The sequence below is a fragment of the Heterocephalus glaber genome, unplaced genomic scaffold (genome assembly GCF_053883595.1).
Source record: "Heterocephalus glaber isolate CG9 unplaced genomic scaffold, H.glaber_assembly_v1.0 deba00001532, whole genome shotgun sequence".
Lineage (NCBI taxonomy): Eukaryota > Metazoa > Chordata > Mammalia > Rodentia > Bathyergidae > Heterocephalus > Heterocephalus glaber.
In genome coordinates, this window is record NW_028258330.1 from 4,044,862 (window position 1) to 4,065,047 (window position 20,186).

The 20,186-nt window shown below is 44.2% G+C and overlaps 1 protein-coding gene across 4 annotated transcripts in view; it reads right to left on the minus strand.

Annotated features, from left to right (window-relative positions):
* The window catches only part of Rin2 (Ras and Rab interactor 2), a 199,117-nt gene that overhangs the window by 160,481 nt on the left and 18,450 nt on the right, over positions 1 to 20,186 (minus strand). For all 4 annotated transcript variants that reach the window (XM_004840890.3, XM_021255122.2, XM_004840889.3 and 1 more), the window contains exon 2: positions 6,753 to 6,875. The gene's annotated coding sequence lies outside the window, so the exon portion shown is untranslated. The remainder of the gene's footprint in view (positions 1 to 6,752; positions 6,876 to 20,186) is intronic.

The window sequence follows — 20,186 nt, forward strand, 5'->3', positions numbered from 1 at the left end:
AAAGGCTCTTAAATATCACAGTACAGTTGTCCACACTGGTGGAAGGCAGAGGAAGCATGGCGGGTTGTCTTCTTGGTCTGAAGCTAAAGCAACACCAAGGCTTTCTGAGAAGGCAGAATATCATTTCTGCCTCTTAACTTAGGTTTGACCCATGACATCCTTTGGCCCACAGAAGAATACAGAGGCATTGGTATGTTGGCTGGAGCCTGCACCATAACCCTTCTTGGGTTCCGACTATAGTCCTCTTTGACAATGGCAGGACAGCATCACTCAGGTAGCCACTGTCACCAATCTGCTGCTGGAGTGTGGTCAGGTTAAGGGCCTTTGTTTAGGCATCTGCTGGGACCCAAGCCTGCTGGATCCAGGCAAGAAGTAGTCGGCCAGCTGAGCCTAGCTTGCATTAGCCAAACCCAGAGGTGCACATTAACTAACCAAAATCTGCCCAGTGAGCCCGCCCTACATCCCCTACCCCAGCCAGCCTTCAGCTGCAGGAGTTAGAGAGATCCTTATGATTAGCTTTCCACTGAGTTTGGGGTGGCCACCCATGAAAGAATTGATGCAGTAGGCAATAGGGAATAAGAATCCAGAGAAATAGTGCACAATAGGTTTTCCCTCATTCCATCCCTAGACAAGTGGGGGCAACATACAGGATATAATCACGATGTTCACAATTTCAGTTAAAAAAAAGTCTCCATACCATTTCCCAAGAAGCTGTCAGGATGGCCAAATGGTCTAAGGCGCCAGACTCGAGTTCTGATTCTTTCTCCCAAGAATACACCAACTGCCATGTCCCTCAGTGGGACAGTTCCAAGAAGTGTCCCACCAGTCTGTCACAGGCCCTCCAGGAAACTGAGGCACACTTTGTGTGGCCCGTGTCCCCTCCTAGCTCCACTCTCCATGCCCTCATTTTGCCTCTGGGTATCACTGCCCATATAAATGTTTGCTCCCTAATTTCTGTCCCAAACTAAGACACAGCCTCATTTTTACAAATAATGACTAACACTCATTGAGCACTCAGAGATTCCAGATGTGGTGACACACAGATGACTTCTTTCCATGCCTCTTTTTTCTTGCCTGTAAAATGGAGACAGGAGCAGTGGCTACCTACCTCTCCTGATGTTAGAACGGGCAACATGTTTAAAACTGGACCTGAATCACAGCCTGCTGTCCATCATACTATTTATTTTCAAGGAAGACTTACTTATCCCTACTTCGACTGGGATTCCAAGCTGCACCTGCTAGTGTTGGAAAGAATGGGCCAGGACTGAGGAGAATAAGAAGAAAAGGGAGAATGAAGAAGCAAAGAATAAAACCCATCTTCACAAAACCACTTAGAAATGCAGCATGGTAGCACTTGCCTTTTACTAAACCATGAGCAGAGAGACCCATTTTCTCCATCACTTTTCTTTAGTGAGGGAAATTCTACTGCACAGAGGGGAGAAGCCCTCTGAGAACCAGAGAAGAAAAGAGGGTGTGCAAGGAGATGCAGGTCAGGGTTAGCTCTGGGATGTGAGGGCCGAGGCAGAGAAGGTACTGTGGACCCAGAGGACTGTGCCCAGGTGAGGTTTGGCTGAGGACTCTGCTCTGTGGTTAGTGCCAGAGCACTCCTTGGGGTACAGCAAACCTAGCCTTTGGCGGCGGGGGGGTCTCATGGCTCAGCCAGGGGAGCAAGAAACACCCATCTGGCATTAAATAGCATTCCTCCCCACTGCAGAGCACTGGTTCAAACTGCAGCAAGGACAATGGGGAGAAAGACAGATGTCAGGAGCTCTGACTGTCCCTGGGCAGCCCCTTCGGCCCAGCCTGTGGCCACTCTGGCACAGGAGACTCAGCACAGAGCACTGAGAAGTTACACAGCCCAGCTCCGAATTTCACCTGTGTGATTCAGGGCCATTTACTTAATCTCTGAGGACTCAGTTTCTCCATCTGTAAAATGAGGACAGTAATATAGTTATCTCTCAGTATCCACAGTACATTGCTTCCTGGAACCTCTTGCATACCAAAATCCATGTATGCTCAAGTCCTTATGAAAAATAGCACAGTATCCATACAGAACCTGCTCACATCCTTCTGTACACTTCCAACCAGCTCTAGATGACATGCTATCTAAGATGAGGTAAACAATATGTCACACTGCATTGTTCAAGGCATAATGAGTAGGAAAAAAAGTGTGTACATGCTCAGTACAGATGTATTTCTTTTTTTTTTTTCTTTTAGTATTTTCAATCCACCCCTGGTTGAATCTGTGGATCTGGACCCCAGAGACAGAGGGCCAACATAATCCACTCTTACAGGACTACTGTGAGTGAACAGGACAGTAGATGCAGTGTAGTGGGAAAAGGCCGAACATGTGTAAGTTGAAGCCTTCCTTAAATCTCACATGGGAAAAGCGACACCAGAGACAGGCTGCTCGACTCTTCTTCTCATCTTTGGTGACCCTCACTACCCTCCAAACCCATCAGATAAGGAGCCATGAGGAGCGGTAGGGTTGTAGAGGCAGAAATTATGGGCCTCCAGCATTGTCATCCCAGGGGGCCTCTTTCCACCAGAAGTGGCTGCTAACTCTTTGCTTCCAATTTGCTGGCCACATCCTCAGTGCTTGCCACCCCCCATAGACAAGGAAAGGAAACTTTCTATCATGGACAGTCAGCCCTCTGCACTGCTGTCTGGTCTCAACCCCACCCTGCCACCAGGGGTGCAGACTCTAGGAAGCTGGAGAGAGGGATCACGCATGACTATCTATTCTGCATCCATCTCAGTCTCTTACCTCCTCCCTTCCCAGTCCTAGAAGTTATAAATCAGGCAGAGGGTTTCCTTTCCATCCTCTCTTTTGTGATGTTGTTCATTTCCCCAGTAAAATACCTGCATTTTACACCGCATTGCAGTTTGCAAAGATGGCCACACCTCCTCCCTCCTTGTCTCCCCACCCCTTCCAAGGTGGCACAGCAGCTTCTCCATCAAAGGCTGGAGTCTGCGTCTCATCTCTTGAACATGGCCTGGTCTGTAACTGGCTTTGGCCAATAGACTACAGCATTTTCAAGGCCAAGCCTACAGAATCCTGAATGTGCCCTGTCCTGGTGCCTTCTGTTTTTATGGATGAGTTCAGACTGTCCTGCTGGAGGAGGAGATGTGGAGGACAGAGATAAGCCTCTAAACTCATCCTCTCATCGGTGCCCAGCCAGGCTGGCAGAGGCTGGGGAAGCCCAAGGCACTGAAGCTGGCTCCACTAGACCAGTTGAGCCCTGCCCAAACTGTCAACCTCCAGGAGCAGGAACTTAATCAATGGTTGTTAGTTTAAGCATCCCTAACATGAAGGCCCAAAATTTTTGGAACATTTCACAGTTCAGATTTTCATACTAGGGATGTTCAATGCTTAAAGTCTATGCAAATATTCCAACATCCAAAGTCTGCAACACTAAACATTTCAGAAAAGGAATGTTCAACCTGTGCTAGGCTTTGGGGTACTTTGTAAGACAACAAAGCTAACTAACAGACTAGGCAATAAAAAATACAATTAAAGAATAAAACTTTCCTAACATTTTATATGAATTTATCTATCTGTCTGCCTGCCACCTCCATTCCTATTGGATCCCTACAGCTCCTAGGTGTAGAGTTGAGCACCAGATGTTACAGACAGTGTAGATAGGTTTGTTGACAGTTCTCAAGTAGCTGTGGAAATATGCACACACACTACTAAACTCAAGGTAGAAAACGCATGCCACAACTCCTATGAGCAAAGGCTGACTGAAAGCTAAAGGTTTTGTATTTCCACAATTCCTAGTTATTTCCATTTGCTCTAACAGGATGCCTGAGATTAACCTAATTTGTAAAGAAAGGTTTATTTTGTCTCATGGTTCTGGAAGTCCAAGTGCACGGCATCAGCATCTACTCAGCTTGGCTGAGAGCCTCACAGTGGAAAGGCAAGCAGGTGTGTGTGGGAGAGAAGAAAGCACATGTGCAAGAAGGGAGACCTGCAGACTCCATTTGTAACTTCCCGCTCCTGTGGTAACCAGTCCAGTCCCCAGAGAACAAGAACTTACTCCTGTGAGGAAAGCAGGAATCCATTCACAAAGGCCCTGTTCTGACAACCTAACACCTCTTAAAGGCGCCGATACCTCTCAGTGTGACATTGTAGGACTAAGCCTCAACAAGACTTTCGATGGGGAAAAACCATCACACATACCACAGCCAGTCCTCCAATGGTGCATATCTCTACTTTTTCACCCTTGAAAATAGTTCTCACTTGGATAACAACCTACTGAAATATAGTGTCCCAGGCCACATAGCAGCTCCTGTTATTGTCTAGTCTACAGTTGCATTTAGCGAAGTTACTTATTCATACAGCTAAACACAAAGATGTTTTATGGAACAGGAAAGACAGAGGAAGTGAGAAAGAAATCTTTGGCTTTGTCAAAGTGAATTAAAATGGGGGCTAGGTCTACAGAATCCCTGAGCAGACAATGAGGCAGGCCTCGTTAGACACCTAAGCATGGCTTGATTTGTCAACATATGTAAAACTTCACTTGAGCTACTTCTTATATTCCCAATGGGATAAACCAAATTAAGCAATGGTATGACTATAACCAAATATTTTCTTTGCTTTATTTCTGTGTCCATCCTATATAATTCCCAGCCTCACTCCTCTTTCTCTCCCTTGGTGGAACTCTAGCACCACTTCTGGCTTACAGCTGTGTAATTCATGAATCGTTGATTTCTCATATAACTCTAAAATTTCATCATGCCTCAGTTTCAAACTAATAGTTGACAAACTTTCAACACTAAGACTTCAGGATTGTACCTGGAACTCTGTACTTCGTCCGTCTATCATCATCACTGTCAAGAAGGTCCACATTTTGTGGTCTTTGGTACATATTTAACAAGCACTTGTTACTTCCCTACCACAGGTCAAGGTCTATGCCAGAAGAAATGAAAGGAGCCATGTGAGAGACAGACCAATCCCTGACCTTCACAAGTTCAAGCAAGGGATAGAAACATTGGCCGCAGGGTCACACAATGATCTTTATTTTACACACTACGAAGAAATGCATTGTTAACACAAGCAGAGACCATGGGATCTAAGCTTAGGGGTTGGTGCAAATGACTTCCCCAGAAGACCCTGTGTTCAAGCCAAGATGGGATGCATTTAACAAAGGTCCACATTAAAGAAACAGTAATAACATATTGTGCAAAGCTGGTTCTCTAAACTCTTTTTCTCTTGTCCTCCAAAACAGTTTGCTCTCTGAGAATCATTGTGTCCTGGAGACAGCTGGAGACCCTGTTCCCTGCCAAGTAGGAACATGTGGTTGGAACAGTGATGAGACTCACAAACCTGACATCAGGCAGCCCTGGGGTTAGAGCCTGGCACCAATTCACTAGTTGTGCAACCATGAATCACTTCCTCTCACTCACCTTTGTTTTCTTACTTGTAAGTAAATGAGTGTAATGTTGTCTTCCTTAAGTGGTGCTCGTTGCTGTGGGTTTGAAGGAGTAGCCCAAAATGCATGCAATGGATCACTGGGACAGCCGGTCTCAGCTCAACTTGCATCAGGGGACATCTGGAAAGCTGGTTGCTGGCACTGGGCCTCTGAAGTCTCACTCACATACCAGTGGCCTGGGGCTGGACCACCCCCACATGGCCTCCCTAAAGAGCCTGGTGGCTACATCTCAGAGGCACACATCCCAAGACAATGCCACGTCACCTTTGCTGATCTAGCCTCGGAGGTCACTCAGTGTCACTCCTGCCATCCTCTCTGTCAAGGTAGTCACGCGGGCCTACCCAGATTCAAGAAAAGGAAAAGTAGACCTCCCTGCTGCAGGGGGCACAGCAGGGCTCTGGGACAGAAAGAAAACCAGGGCAGTCATTTTTGTAGAATATGATTGGCCACTAGGACCTGGACTGATACTTCTTTAATGCCAATTTCCTTTCAAGGGGAAATTTACAATTCTATAAAAAAATAGATGAAAAGAGGGAACAGGGACAAAGTAGGGAGCAACATCTGAGAGAAGGAGAAAGCAGAATGGACCAGTTACTGTTGGAAAAGGATGTGTCCTCTTTCAGTAGATGATGGGTCTTTGTGTTCCCTGTTGGCACCATCTCTAAGGTGGGACAACAGCAGTGTCTACCTCATGCTATGAATGTGAGAACTACGTGAATTAATCCATGTGTCTTACTTACTTTTCTCATTGCTGATACAGAATACCCTACAGCCACAACTGATGGGAGGAGAGGTTATTATGGCTCACGTTTTGGTCCATAGTTAGCTGGCTGCAAGACAGGACGGCATAGCAGAGGGGCTTAGTGGAGGAAAGCTGCTCACAGCAAGGTGAGTAGGAAGCAGAGAGTGAACAGAGAAGCCAGAGAGGGAGATAAACCCTTCTGGGTTACACCCCCAGTGACCCAGCTCTTCCAACCAGACTCCACCCCTAACAACAAGTCAGCTATAAGCCCCATAATCCAACCACCTTTCCAAAGCCCAGCCTACAACAGCATAAGGCTTTGGGAGAACATCTATAAACCACAACAGCATGAATGTCCTGATGCCACATATGAGTGGTTCTGCTTCATGCTCTCAGAGCTCCTAATGCATCCTGGTCCTGGGGTGGGTGTGCTGCCACTGCATCATGAGAAGAATCCTTTGGATACCTGGAAACAACTTCCACAGCAATGTAGCAAAGCTGTGCATACACTGTCCCCGGTCACCACCATGAGTAGGCTGCCCCATGCTGGGCTTTCTAATGTCACGGTCACCTACCCCTCAGACCAGCATCTCTTCTCTCCCACTTCAGTTTAGCCCCAACCTCCGCAGCATTCTGAAGGGCTTGCTCATCTCATCTTTCCTGATAGACGTTCAGAAGTCCAGACCTCTCATCTCCACCTACAACAAAAGAATCCACTATTTAGAATTTGTATGCCTTTTTTAAAAGACCATAAACAGCCACACAGACGACTTCTTTTAGCTTTCCTCAGAGGACATGTTGCTTTCATAGCATTTCCTGTCTCTGCTCCTGTGACAGGCTCCACACTTGATCCCTGCCTTCCCCACTACCCCCTTTTACCCTCCCCCCATGAAGGTGCCACACACATCCTCTCCTTCACATCTAGATCCCAGTGAGGTTTCTGGCCTGGAGTATCCTCCCTGCCCTTCCAGTTATCCAAAAGATTATTGACAAGTTATTGAGACATTATCCCAGGCCTGGATGCAACACATTTCAGTTTGAGTCCTAGATAAATCTCAGACAAATTCCTTAACTGGGGATACCCCTGTATAAAATAGGGTGATGATAAAAACAGTTATAACCTACCTAGCAGCGGTGATTATAACCCCACTCAAAGGCTAGTTCTAAAGACAAGAAAAATAATGCATGGAATGCATTGGTCTACTGCAGGCTACTCAGTAAATGCTCACTAAGTACCTTCAAGTATCAATGAGGCAGGAAGATAGGGCATGGCTAAAACTGGCTGGGAAAGGAGGCTTGAGAAAAGCCCCCTATACATGCACAGAACTGTTCCCAAAGTCCTGCAAATGGACTTCTCTCTAGAAATCCAGCAGGGTTTTGATAAGATGACCTGGATCTGAAGCCAGTTGGGAAATACAAAAAAGAGACCTTGGCCATAAGCACTCACTATAATGCTCTCTTCTGGGTAGCCCACTTTGTGCTGGGGGGTGTATTTTTTTCCTCTCCCTTTTTCCCACTTTTACTTGGCCCAAAGTTGCTCTGCAGAGCCTGTTTTTTCCTACTTTCAATAAATGTGAAACTTTGCCAACATTTATGCTTGTTTTGTTCATTTCTTTGTTCGGGATAGAAAGAACTTAGAAATCACCTGTAGAAGACGCCAGCACCACAAAGCCTGACAACACCACCACTACCAGTATTGTCATCACCAACATCAGCATCATCATCACTATAATGGTCATTATCATCATCACCTTTTCCAGGAATATTTCAAATCCCATTTTTCCTCTCCTTTTTTTTTTTTTTAAAGTCGTCTTTGTTACCCAGGCTGGCCTCAAACTCCTAGGCTCAAGTGATCCTCCAGCCTCAGCCTCCAACAAGTGCATTCCAGCCTCCATGCCTCGTTTCCACTTCCTGCTTGATTTGGAGTTTTCTCCAACTCCTACTTCACACACAGAAGTAGGAGAAAACAATCTCAATAGACTTTAGGGTCTATTTATATCACCTCATAACACCTTCTAATTGTCATGCCTGGCCTGAATGAGACCTCCACAGCAAGCACACTGCTCTCTGCAAACAACAGGCTACTCTCAGTAAATAGGACACATGGCCATAAAGAAAATATAGAATGGAGTAGACAATCTCTCAGGTGCCAAAGAGTACAGTATTATCTACATACCTGCACTGTCTGTCCTTGAACTCTCAATCATAAACATCCCACTCCAGATTATACCTTTTCAAGCCTTATATGAACTTAATTTCTCTCCCAGATAGCTGCTGATGTTCTTCTCTTGATGTCAGCCCATCCACACACACATGAAATAAATTTGGCTCTTTGCAGCTAGCTGCTGAAATCTGTCCCTGATTTCAGTCCTTGTTCACACCTGGACAGGAATAAAGCTTTTTCTTACAAAGCCTGTGTCCAAGTGGCCTCTCACACACCACTTATAACATTAATCTTTAGTAGTAGATAAGTAAGAAGTTGGATTTAATTTACACTGAACTCAGGATGAGCTGCACTAATATCACAGAGTAAAGGAATCATTAATGTAAAGTTCTCCTACTGAGAGACAAAAAATTCTAGTGTATCTTCCTTTACATTGTTTATATTATAGTATTAAATGCATTGTGCAAATAAAATAACCAAGTAGAAGTGCCCTATATCTTGCTCTTATAAAATCAAGCACAATTACAAATTGTAGAAGAACAAGACTATAAACCAATACCAAGAAAAGTAACTCGATTCACTGAATACAATGAATGAAGTTGTTTTGCTGGAACTGTCACCTTAATAATCCCAGATGCAAAGGCAGCCACTGAAATTACTTGTAGAACTTGGTCACAAGGCTCAACTTCTGGAGCTGCTCACACGAGAGAACAGGTCAATAATCGCCCCTGATGCTGACTGGCTGTTGGAAAGTCATGTGCTAGTGAGAGTTGCGTGTAAAGTGAATTCAGCCAGGGAAGAACAGTCTCCAGTGGTCACATCATGCTGACCCTGGGATGTCCACAGGCCAAGTAGGATGACTGTGCAACTGCTTAAATGAGGCAGATCATCTGGATCTCTCACCTTCTCCTAATCCTCCTGTCCTCTTTGTCTACCTGAACTTCCTGAGGCGTACATCCATGAACCTTTGGGGGTGGAGGTGGGGGGTTTCTGTGCCTTCCCTCAGGGCAGAAACATTATCTACACTTTAGGCCTCCTCTGCTCCTGCACACCCTGCAATAATCCTAATTTACAGGATGGTTAGTCTGACAAAGACAGGAACTGAAAGTCCTTGCAGAACTTGATTACAAGCCTCAACTCTTCAGGATTCTTAGTTGGCCCCGCTGCACATCTAAGAGGCTTAAAGCCAGCGCCACACCCAGGTCCACCCCAAATCCCTTACAGTGCAGTCTGGTGTTCACAGCTCTGACACCGACTCCAGTGTGCACAGAGGTTGAGAACCAGTGCCCTTGTGATGATGGCTTTCAAATTCACTTGACTTCTACCCACAGCAGTCAATATATCTAACAGCATGACCCAGACCATATCCATATGATAGAAACAAACACTTTATATAATAATGCAAGCACTATGCAAAATCTGCGTGCTTGCTGATTTAAATTATTTGTGCTAATCTACTCCTGATACACAATAACCACACCGAGTTAGTTTTACTCAATGGTTTAAAACCGGGCAATAGGACAGAAGTGAGAATCATGTATCAACAACATTCAAGGCATTCACAAGACTCTGGGGCATATGGTATTTTTAGGAAATTATAGATTCAAGGAAAATTATACATAATCCACAGGGAACGATATTTTCTGGGTGTGTTTTGAAAAAACTCAGAGCAAATTAACATTATTCTTTAAGACCCATTCCTATAGGTAAGATTCTTTTTATAAATTAATCATTGTACAACAAAGAAGCAAAGTACAGCTTTCTGATCAAAGTTTTATGACCACATTTACAGAAACTTGGAAAAATTTAGGACAGAAATGGTTTTGTCACCCTAAAACAATCTAGTTATTCTTAACTTATTATGCAATAAAATTGTGTGCTTTTAAATATTTTTCTAAAAAATAATAATACTCTTACTAACAATCACTCACTGATATTTTTCACTGTCTTCACTTTTATTTGAAACGACACTGGATGTGCTTAACTTAGCTTCCCCCATTAAGGAGTTGCGATCAACTAGGAGTGATACCCAGTTTAATAACAAGGGCTATGGATAACAAAGAATATGAATTGCTAAATTAGTAAACATTATCCCTGAAATAAAACCAGATTTCAAGAATTCCCAAAGAGGACATGTGAAACTCAGAGAATGAGTCTGGACTTCTGATGCCCATTCTGAACATCATTCCATGCCAAACCCTCCTTTACCAAAACAGGACGCTTACAACTCTCCCCACTAATAGGCACAAGCACCAACGTTTGTCATGCTTTGCCCACTGACTTCGACTGTTATCGGTTCATATCTGTATTTCCATGCAGCATTTTGTCTATGTGGAAAATCTTTAAACAATTCCCTTGTGGACCCTTCAACGTAGAGCTCTGAGAGCCTGATGATGTTTTTACTGGGTGTTTTGGGGGTACCAGTCTTCTTCGTCTGTTTCCCCATATACCATGTGTCACATCAGATCTGCAGCGATACTTGCAGATGAAGATGGCAAATTTTGGCACATATTTCTTGCTTGGGTTTAAGAAAACAGGGCTCCAGGGAGGCTGGTAAAAAGTACATGGAACCTCATGGAGGTGGTGTCTGCTGTCAGCAGCAGCTTCAAAGCCTGGGGCCCCTCTAACATCAACTCTGTTAGGTCTCCCTTGCGCTCATCACATGGCCAGAAGAGAGAAAATGAAACATTGCTCAACGAAACCCATTTCACAGGCATATTGTTGCAGCAGCGTGCAGAAGTGTTTCAACCAGAGTTTTCTGAGAAACCAAGAGGGAAAAACTCCCACTTGGCAAAAATGTTTATTTGTCAGCTTCTAAAGGGGTTCTGACTTTGAAAAATCCAATAGCTAAATCCAAACAATAAAAAAGAGACATTAAATAGAAGTCACACTGAATATGTATGATATATGCTATAAAATCTTACAAACCTAAAAATGCTAGCCACTTGAAACATGCTTTTATAACTATGCATTACAATAAGAAACAGACTGGCAGAGGCTTTCTTGTGCACTGGGGTGAAGCAGCTGGAACAACTTGGGAGCCGTCCCACTGCACTGGGGGACAGTCGGAGCACATGGAGCATTTCCTCAGCAAGAAGCATCTGTTTCAAATTGGTATTAAACTTGAACATGGTTGTGTTCCTACGGGAAATGCAAATTCCTTCCAAATTTACATGGGTTCCTCCTCGAACTAGAATTTCTCTAAAGACTACGAAAGTGTTTCTAACCTTGAAATTTTAAGTTATCCTAAGTTTTAATTTAATTTCCCTATGGAGGAAAGCCAAACTTATGAGGCAGAGAGGACCTTCTTGATCACAGCTATTCATTGATAAAATAAATTAAGCCCCATGGACTGGGTGGTTATTCTCCTTAGAAACCCTCTAGTCCTTATAAAGAAATTTATAAGATCAGGTAGGTTTCATTCTCCTCAATGTAGGAGTAGTTACTTTGGAAATGAAGTAACTGCTTATTTTTCCACATCTTTTAATAAGGTGTCTGAGAAGTTCTTGTGTGTATCATCATCTCGGCATCATTAAATATGCTTGAATGCTTGCAAGGTTAGGTGGTTCATTCAGGACAATTTCTAAGAGCTGCTTTGGCAGAGTTCATCTCTGATGAAAAAATCCTTTTCACATTCTGTGCACCTGACTCTAGACAGATTACTTGTAGCCTGGGTGTATTACTGGCCAGAATGTGGCCCTCAAAATTCATGTGCTGGAAATGTGGTTTCTCATGCAGCAGGGTTCAGAGGTGGGGCTCTCTTGCATCATCTGTGTCTCTGGGGCACAGGAAAGGAGAAAAAGCTATGTTCAAAGAAAACTGTGCTAGGGCCGGGGATTTAGCTCAGTGGTGCCACCACCTGCCTTGCAAGTGCAAGGTCCCGAGTTCGATCCCCGGTACCAAAAAAAAAAAAAAGAAAACTGTGCTGCTATGCTGGGAGGGAAGACCTGTGGCAGGGCAGTCCACACAGCAGCCCCCCCCCCCATAATGCTACATTCTGAACATATCTAAATACACGCAATGGGATATTCTGAACACAGAGATGCACAAACACACTGCTGTATTCTGAACACATGCACACTACACACATCTACACACACACACACACACACACACACAGAGTGGTAGCTCAGCCTGTACATTCACCCTCTTCTGCCCCTCCTGTCACCATCTGCCTGTCTCACAATCTCCCTGGCTACCTTGGGCATCACCAGGAAACAGTTCATCCCCGCTGCAGAGGGCAGCTCTGTGGCCTCCCCTTCCAGCCCCAGCAGAGCTCTGAGATACTTTGGCTCATCAGTCACCACAGTCCCTCCTTTGTCCCCCGGTGGCCCAGATGCCCGCTCCCCAAGCCTGCATTACTTCCCAAGTGTGCACACCCCTTCCTCCCTTTGCTCCACTGCCCCAAGCCACAGGCCTTTCTCACAGTGCCCGCTCTACCCTAGCTCATCTCTGCTCCAATATCTGTCTCATCGACAGGATCTCCTTTGACCACCGTCCTGGATTTTGCTCTTGTTGAAAGAAATTGTCACAGGAAATCACATTTGGAAGCTTCAATCAATATCTGATGAATACTGACCCTGTTATACACTTGAACGTTCTCCAAGACACCTTTTAAAGATGCAGATTTTTGCTGTTGAAAAGGGGCTTGGGTTAACTTCACAGTTGGAACTGAGAAGAAACATTGAGCTTGCAGAGTTGTTCATTTCCCTCCAAAGGCCTCTCTCCTACAGCAGGCACTGTCACTTTGACCTTGACCCTGCTTGGGCCATTTCCCTACAGGGGTCCTGCCTGCCTGCCCCTCCCAACTACAGAGAACTGCCTGAGAAGAATGGTGGGGGGCGGGGGGAGAAGGGAGGAAATACACAAATCCTCTGCCAAACCCCAGAAGGAATGAAGGCAGCAATTATGGGTAACCCTAAGACACGAACACTTCTGGCAAGTTGTGGAGGCTCTTTGTCCCTTATCTATTTGCTGTCTGGAAGGACACAGTTAAGAGAATAAAGAGGCCTCCTTACACTGGTGCCCATGCAAATGCTGGCATCTGCATGGGAAAGGCAGCACTTCCCAGAAGAGTTCCAGAAGCATGCCCCCTGAGGAATGGTTTAGTTTTGGTAAAATATACCAGAGAACCTATGAAAAACAAGGATGTGTTATGTGCATGTACCGACTCCCCACAATGAATGTAATCATAACGTACTGCAAACATGTACTAATAAAAATTAACAGCAAAATGCTTTAAGTTTTATCTTCAATAAATAAAACAAAAATTTTGTTGCAGTATGTTTTTTATTCCCCTTCCAAAGATTTTGGTGTAGCACAGAAAATTTAGATCACTGGAGATTACTTTAAAATGTGCTTCTTGGTTAACTTTCCCTGATGGATGATCTCAATGAAGATGTGATTTTGTGAAGTTTTTCTCATTTCCACAGCTGAAGCTCAGACACATTGCCTTTCCTGATGGGCCCCCTTTTATTCTGGCATATTATATATATATTTAAGATCAAGCTAAGAATTTTGTTGACATTAAATAATCTAAATACTAGCACTAAAATTATCACCTGACATATGTAAAATATTGAATATTCTGATCCATGAACATGGTATATATCCTTTTATTTATTTAGGTCTTTAATTTCTTACAATGTTTTGTTAAAACATGGATAGAGCTCAACATTAGGTAACTCCCAGGTTGGCTATTCTAGGAAACTCTGTGATATTCTGGCAGATTATTAAACTTATTCCTAGGTATTTGATTTTTTGTGGTACAATAAAGCATATGTTTTTAATTAATTTTCTAACTGTTGCTAAAATATTAACCTCTGAATAATGATAATTTTAATAACTTCTTTTTTCTTGCTTTAGTATGCCAGTAAGATTATCAGTGCAAGGTGAATAAAAGTGACAGGTGATAGGTGACATAAGGTGACAATGCATGAGTGATAGACCATGCTTGTCTCCTTTCCAGCCTTAGAGTATTAAAGCAGAGTATTTCACCATGAAAGATGTCTTGGCAAACCCTGTATCACATGGTGGTTATCTTGTCATCCTAGTTCACTAAGAGGAGATTAGGTATTTTTAAGTGTTAAATTCTACAAAGGAAATTTAATAACTTATGTAGAAATTTCAGCACAGCAGCGCAGTTCTTGATGCTGCTGATTGAGGAATGATCATCCTCTGCTGGGAAAGACCATCATCTTGGACAAATTAAGTAGTTCAGGAATTGTGCTGTGTGACATGGTATCCAGTAAACACATGCTTGTGCTGAGAAATATAATCTCTGCTTATCCTCCTCTCAGCAGACCTAGGTCTCTGGATCTGGAGTTTAAAATCCAGGCAGCTTATACTAACAACAGCAGTGGCTTCCACCTACTGAGTGACCACTCTGTGTCTGACATTGTATTAGGCCATTCACAACCACTACTGCATCCAATCCTGGTGATGCAAATGAGGCAATGAAGCCAAGAGAGATGTCTTTTCTTGCTTGTGTCCTCACAGCCAACAAGTGGGGGAGCCAGGTTGTCCTCAACTCTGCCATCAGCCTCTATGCCATCAAGAATGCAACCTTTCTCTGGTCCTCCTTGTGAAGTCATTTCTTACCATGGCTTAGAATACTGCAAATGTTTGCTTATCAGATAGCCAATATGGGAGCTACCCAAAGCTAGGTCTCTTCAGAAACCCAGAAAAACAGAGAAAGTCTTAGTTCCTGCATCTTTTTTCTTTTCTTTTTCTTTTTTTGTAGCTTTATTTCATCTAAGGACAAACCTGTTCTATCATTTACTTTTCACAAACGAGATAAGATATTTAAAGCTTTGTAACTACAGAAAGAAAGAAAGAAAGAAAGAAAGAAAGAAAGAAGACAGAAAGTCATCTAAAACTATCTCAATTCTTTATCAGTGGAAAATTTAGCTTATAAGCTAAATAAATCTGGAGGAAAATATAATTACCAAAAGAGACGTGTTCTGATCTATCAGTTTCTTTTTAAAGAAATTATACAAAACAGTGGTCTCTCTGGAGGATGGAGGATATTATGAGGCTTTGGTCAAGCATTTCTCAAAAAGGATCCAATTTATTGTTTCCAGTAAGGGCCACTGAGCCTTGTATGAGCCACCATATTTGAAGGCATTGTTCATGCCATCTTTCTAGTGGAAAAGGGCTTATTCCCCTAAATTCATTTTCTTGTTAACCCTGAAAGGAAAATGGGTAAGGGGGTTTTGTAGAATCTGTTTATATGCTTAATTCTGTTTCTGTATCACTTTGATTGTTCCTCTATGTTTTTCTTTTAATGTGAGATTGCGCAGTCTAGTGATTCTGGCTTATGTGTTAAACACTATGGAAATCACATAATTCTAATTAGATGTGGAGTGCTCAATTAAACAATTCCAATGTTATAAAAGAAAAGAAAAGAAATTATACAAAACAAAAACCACCACTGAAAGGTATTAGGCATGTTACTATTCCTTCTGTAAAAGTAGTCCTTCGAGTGCAAGAATTCATTCACGCTAATTATCTACTGCTGTACAACAAGACCACAAGACTTAGGGGCTTAAAATGATGGTTATTTTGTTATTAGTATGGTTTCTGAGGGTCTGAGATTCAGGCAGGGCTTGGCTGGGTGGTTCAGGCTGAGAGTCACAAATGTGGCTGCAGCCAAATGGCAGCTAGAGCTAGAAAAAGGAGCAGTGGAAGGACAGGGACAGCTGGAGCAGCTGGAGGCTGGCAGGTTTCTCTCTCATTTCATGATGTTCAGGGCTACGTCATGGGGTCTCCCGGTGTGGGCTGGTTTGGGCTTCCTCACAGCATGGTGGCTTTAGAATGGTCTTATCAGATGCCACTCACAGCTCCAGCAAGAAGGTGCCCACAAAAGGCACAGGCCTGTAATCCCAGCACTCTAGGAGGCTGAGGCAGGAGGATTACTAGCCTGGGCAACACAGTAACTCAGCAAGAAAAAATTTAAGTCTAAGGATACATCTCAGTGCAAAGGAACTGGATTCAATACACAATGTTGCAGGGGCGAGGGGGCGGGAAGTACCAGAAAACAACGTGAGAACTGCATTACCTTTTCCTTTCTGACTCATCCACAGTATAATTTGTCACACCCTGGTGGTTACAGGTGAGACAGAGACCCTGGCAGATTTCAGATCCCCACTACTGGTGGGGATGCAGCTGGGAGCACACATAGTAAGTACATGGGGGTGCTGCTGCTGTGGTTGTGAAAGACAACCTCTGTCTCACAGTCCAAAGTCAGAAATGAACAGCAGACATCATGTACAGAAGCCACTGCCATTCTCAGACACATAAACATTTTCAGACACATAAACCAAAGCAAAGCATTTCTAACCACTGCTGGCCACACCAAGGTGGAGAAGAAATGATCTTGTGTGTTTTTTGACACATACATGACTTTAATAATAAACACAATGTTTGAAAATTATTCCTCCAACTATAGAATACAGCTTAATTTATTGTGGTCATTACAATATGGAACCAATTTGAATGTATGTTTGAAGGCTGGGTTTTTATATGTGAAAATACTTCCCTTAGAGTATTTAATTAGTAATGATGGAATTTTTACAGCTTTCTTCTGCCTTGGTGTGTGGAGGGGGTGAGAACATGTCTTTTGAAATGCTTCAGTTCTCAAACTCTATTTTCTTCTGAGTGTAGCTCTGCTTGCTGTCTGCCACTTTCTGCTTCTTATCCAAGCTATTTTCTGGATTTGTCGGAAGAGTTCCTGCAGACAAGGAACAGCTGTGGGTTTCCTGAGTCAAGCACGCCCTCTACCGAAGAAATAGGACAGTGTAACTTCATTACTGTCCAACGTTTGGGGAGAATGCCTATTCTTCAGATCTTGGCGATATCCTTTATTCTCTGCAGGACCCCAGTTTTAGTCCCTCTTCTGTCTTTCTTAACATTACTAAGTCTCAAAGGGACAAGTCCCCTTCCTAGCTTTCCCTTTCTCCCAAGGCCCTCGTCTTTCCCAAGACGGCTCTATTGCTACCCAGGAGGGGACTTGTCTCTCCAGAGGAGATGTAGTCTAGTCTGTGTCACTCCAGCTCTTCAGCCTCCTTTCCTCGTCCTCTGTGGTCTCCACTCAATTCTCTGTATGGGAGTGGCCTCCAGAGCCTGCCTGGCTGGATCTAGGTGCTTATTTTGAGTCCCTCAGGGAAGTGGTAGTTTATAGGATTCTGTATTCCTAAAACATAAACATTTATTTTACATGCATAAACAATTATTTGCTTTATTTCTTGATTAGGGTGATTTTTTTAAGTCATGAGAAGAGGTTTGGATCTAGACAACCACCATTATTGTACTGAAACTCAGCACTTTATGTGTTTAAGATAATAATGGAACTTGCTGCACTGAAAATACCCATTTGGCCCAAGTCTGCTTACTTCCCAAAATACAGGCATTTCTTAGCTCAGCCACCCCTCACCATCCTTGGAGCATTTGACTCTAGGACTCCTAAAAACACCAAAATCCACAGATCCTCCGGTTTCTTAGATAAATGGTGTAGTATTTACACCAAACCTGCACATAACTTCCCAAACATTTTAAATCATCTCTAGATGACGTCTCTTGTTTTTTGTTTTTTGGGTTTTTTTGGCACTGGGGATCGAACTCAGGACTTGGTGCTTTCAAAGCAGGCGCAGTGCCACTGAGCTAAATCCTCGGCCCTCTAGATGACTTCTAATACCTAAAATAAAGCAAATGCTATGTAAATAGTTGTTACACTGCACTGTTTAGGAAATAAGATCAGAAAACAATATTCCATGTTATGTAGCGGACAAATGTTTTTAGCAAATATTTTCTGAGGTTGTTTGAGCCCTCTGACGCAGAGCCAGCCAACACAGGGGCCAACTGTACAACAGAATGCCTCACTGTGTAGACAAGGAACTTTGTGTAATAACAGGCATTCACGCTACCTAACTGCTTAAGCTCCTTTCTGACCACCAGAGCATTCCAAGCTAAGATTCTTAAGTACCATCAGCCACCACTAAACAGGCAACTCTTTCCAGAGTCTAGCAGCAAAGGACACAGTGCCCTGAATAGAATCACAGCTCACAGTAGGTATGGAAAGAGCCATACCTGATACTTGGGCTGCTCTAGGATCAGAGAAAACCCACCAATTTTCAGCAGAGCCCTCCTGCACCCGCATAGATCCACATTCCGGCTCCTCAGTTTGGACCCTGCAGGGCTGCCCTCGTCTCTTCCATACCAACTAGACATCACCATCTACATCTAGGGCTCTTGGAGTGGGTCTGAAGTGCTGGGCACCCATCTCCCCACATCCAGGACTCCCAACCTACGAGTAATGGGAGGATGCGAGTAATGGAAGATGTGTGTGAATGTCCACCCGCACCCTTGGGCAGGATGAGGTTAATCTGATTAATGACACTGCTCTGCTCCTGTCTCACTCCCCCACTCCCTTAGAGGGTTTTGTGGGCTCCCCCTATTTCTCTCCCCTCCCGCTCCATAAACTGCTTGCACTCAACCCTTGTTTGGGGCTGACTTGTGGAGGGACTCAGACTAAGCCAGCTCCCTAGCTCCAGGCCTCTGCTCCAGCCTCCCAGAGCCACTCCCCGGACAGGAGTCTCCCAGGCCAGAGCCAGGAAGATAGCCCTTAACTATGTCCCCAAACAGGGCCAGGGGTCCAGGGAAGCCCCTGAGACAGCACTGCAGGAGTGTGTGTGTGGAACCCCTGGTGTGGGCAGGGACAAGACAAAAAGGGGCATGGTGAGGACAGATGCTCTGCAGTCCACCACAAAGGCTTATGAACAACATGACTTCTCTGGAAATGTTTATGGAACAAGCTCAACGTCGAGGAATTCAGTTTGAGAATCCCACATGAACACAGACCTTGTTCACCACAGAAGGCCTTTCCAGTCAGGGCACTGATAGAACAGAAATATCTGCTGTGCTCAGATGCAACAGGGCAACAGTAACAGGATGGGTGGGGGCTGGATCCTGGGGATCCCCTCCCACTGACACCTCAGGGACTCCGGGGAACCCTGAGACTGGGGCAGCCACTGCTGTGACTTCTGGGTGAAGCCACTGGCAGGTGTAGAGCAGTGGAAATGAACCATGCCTCTCCTTGTCCCCTCACTCTGTCTCAGAGTCAGCCGGTAACACCAGGCTCCCTTCTGTCACAGGCCTGAGCCCAGCATCCCAGCACCCAGGCACCAGTGGCTCTGGGGAAGCACAGGTGAAGTGGCTATGAAACTGGTGTTTCTGTGCACCAAGTGGACAAGGGATAGACCGACCTGGGCCATGCTGTCCAGGAGGCCAAGTAGGCAGAGCTGATGTGTCTGGTTCGTGATAAGGAAGGGCAGGGAGGCAACAGGACCCTGGAGGCAAAGATGGACATTTACAGGCAGAATCACTGCCTTTTTGATGGTGAGATTAGTTAATTAAATCAAGTTATTTTTAACATTTAAAATTTAATAGTAATCTTTAATAATCAACACTTGAATACATGCTTTGTGTCTGACACTGGGTTAAATGCTGAGCTTCCAGTAAGGAGTAGCCATACTTGATCTGGACCCTGTCATCCAGGACTATCAGGGGCCAGACAGACCAAGGCAGTGCCATGGATCCACTGAACCCTTTATGAATAATTCTCCATTTATCTTTGGCTGAGAAGGGCAAGTGGATTCCAGTCTGTGAAGAGCTCTGATAAGGAAGGACTCACCAGCCAGCATGGTTTTTTGAGGAACCCAAAATACAAATAAAGATGAAAACACAAAACAGACAATGGGAAACAGGGAGATAAAATTTTTTTTTTTTTTTGGTACCGGGGCTTGAACTTGGGTCCTTGCGCTTGCGCAGCAGGCGGCGAAATCACTGA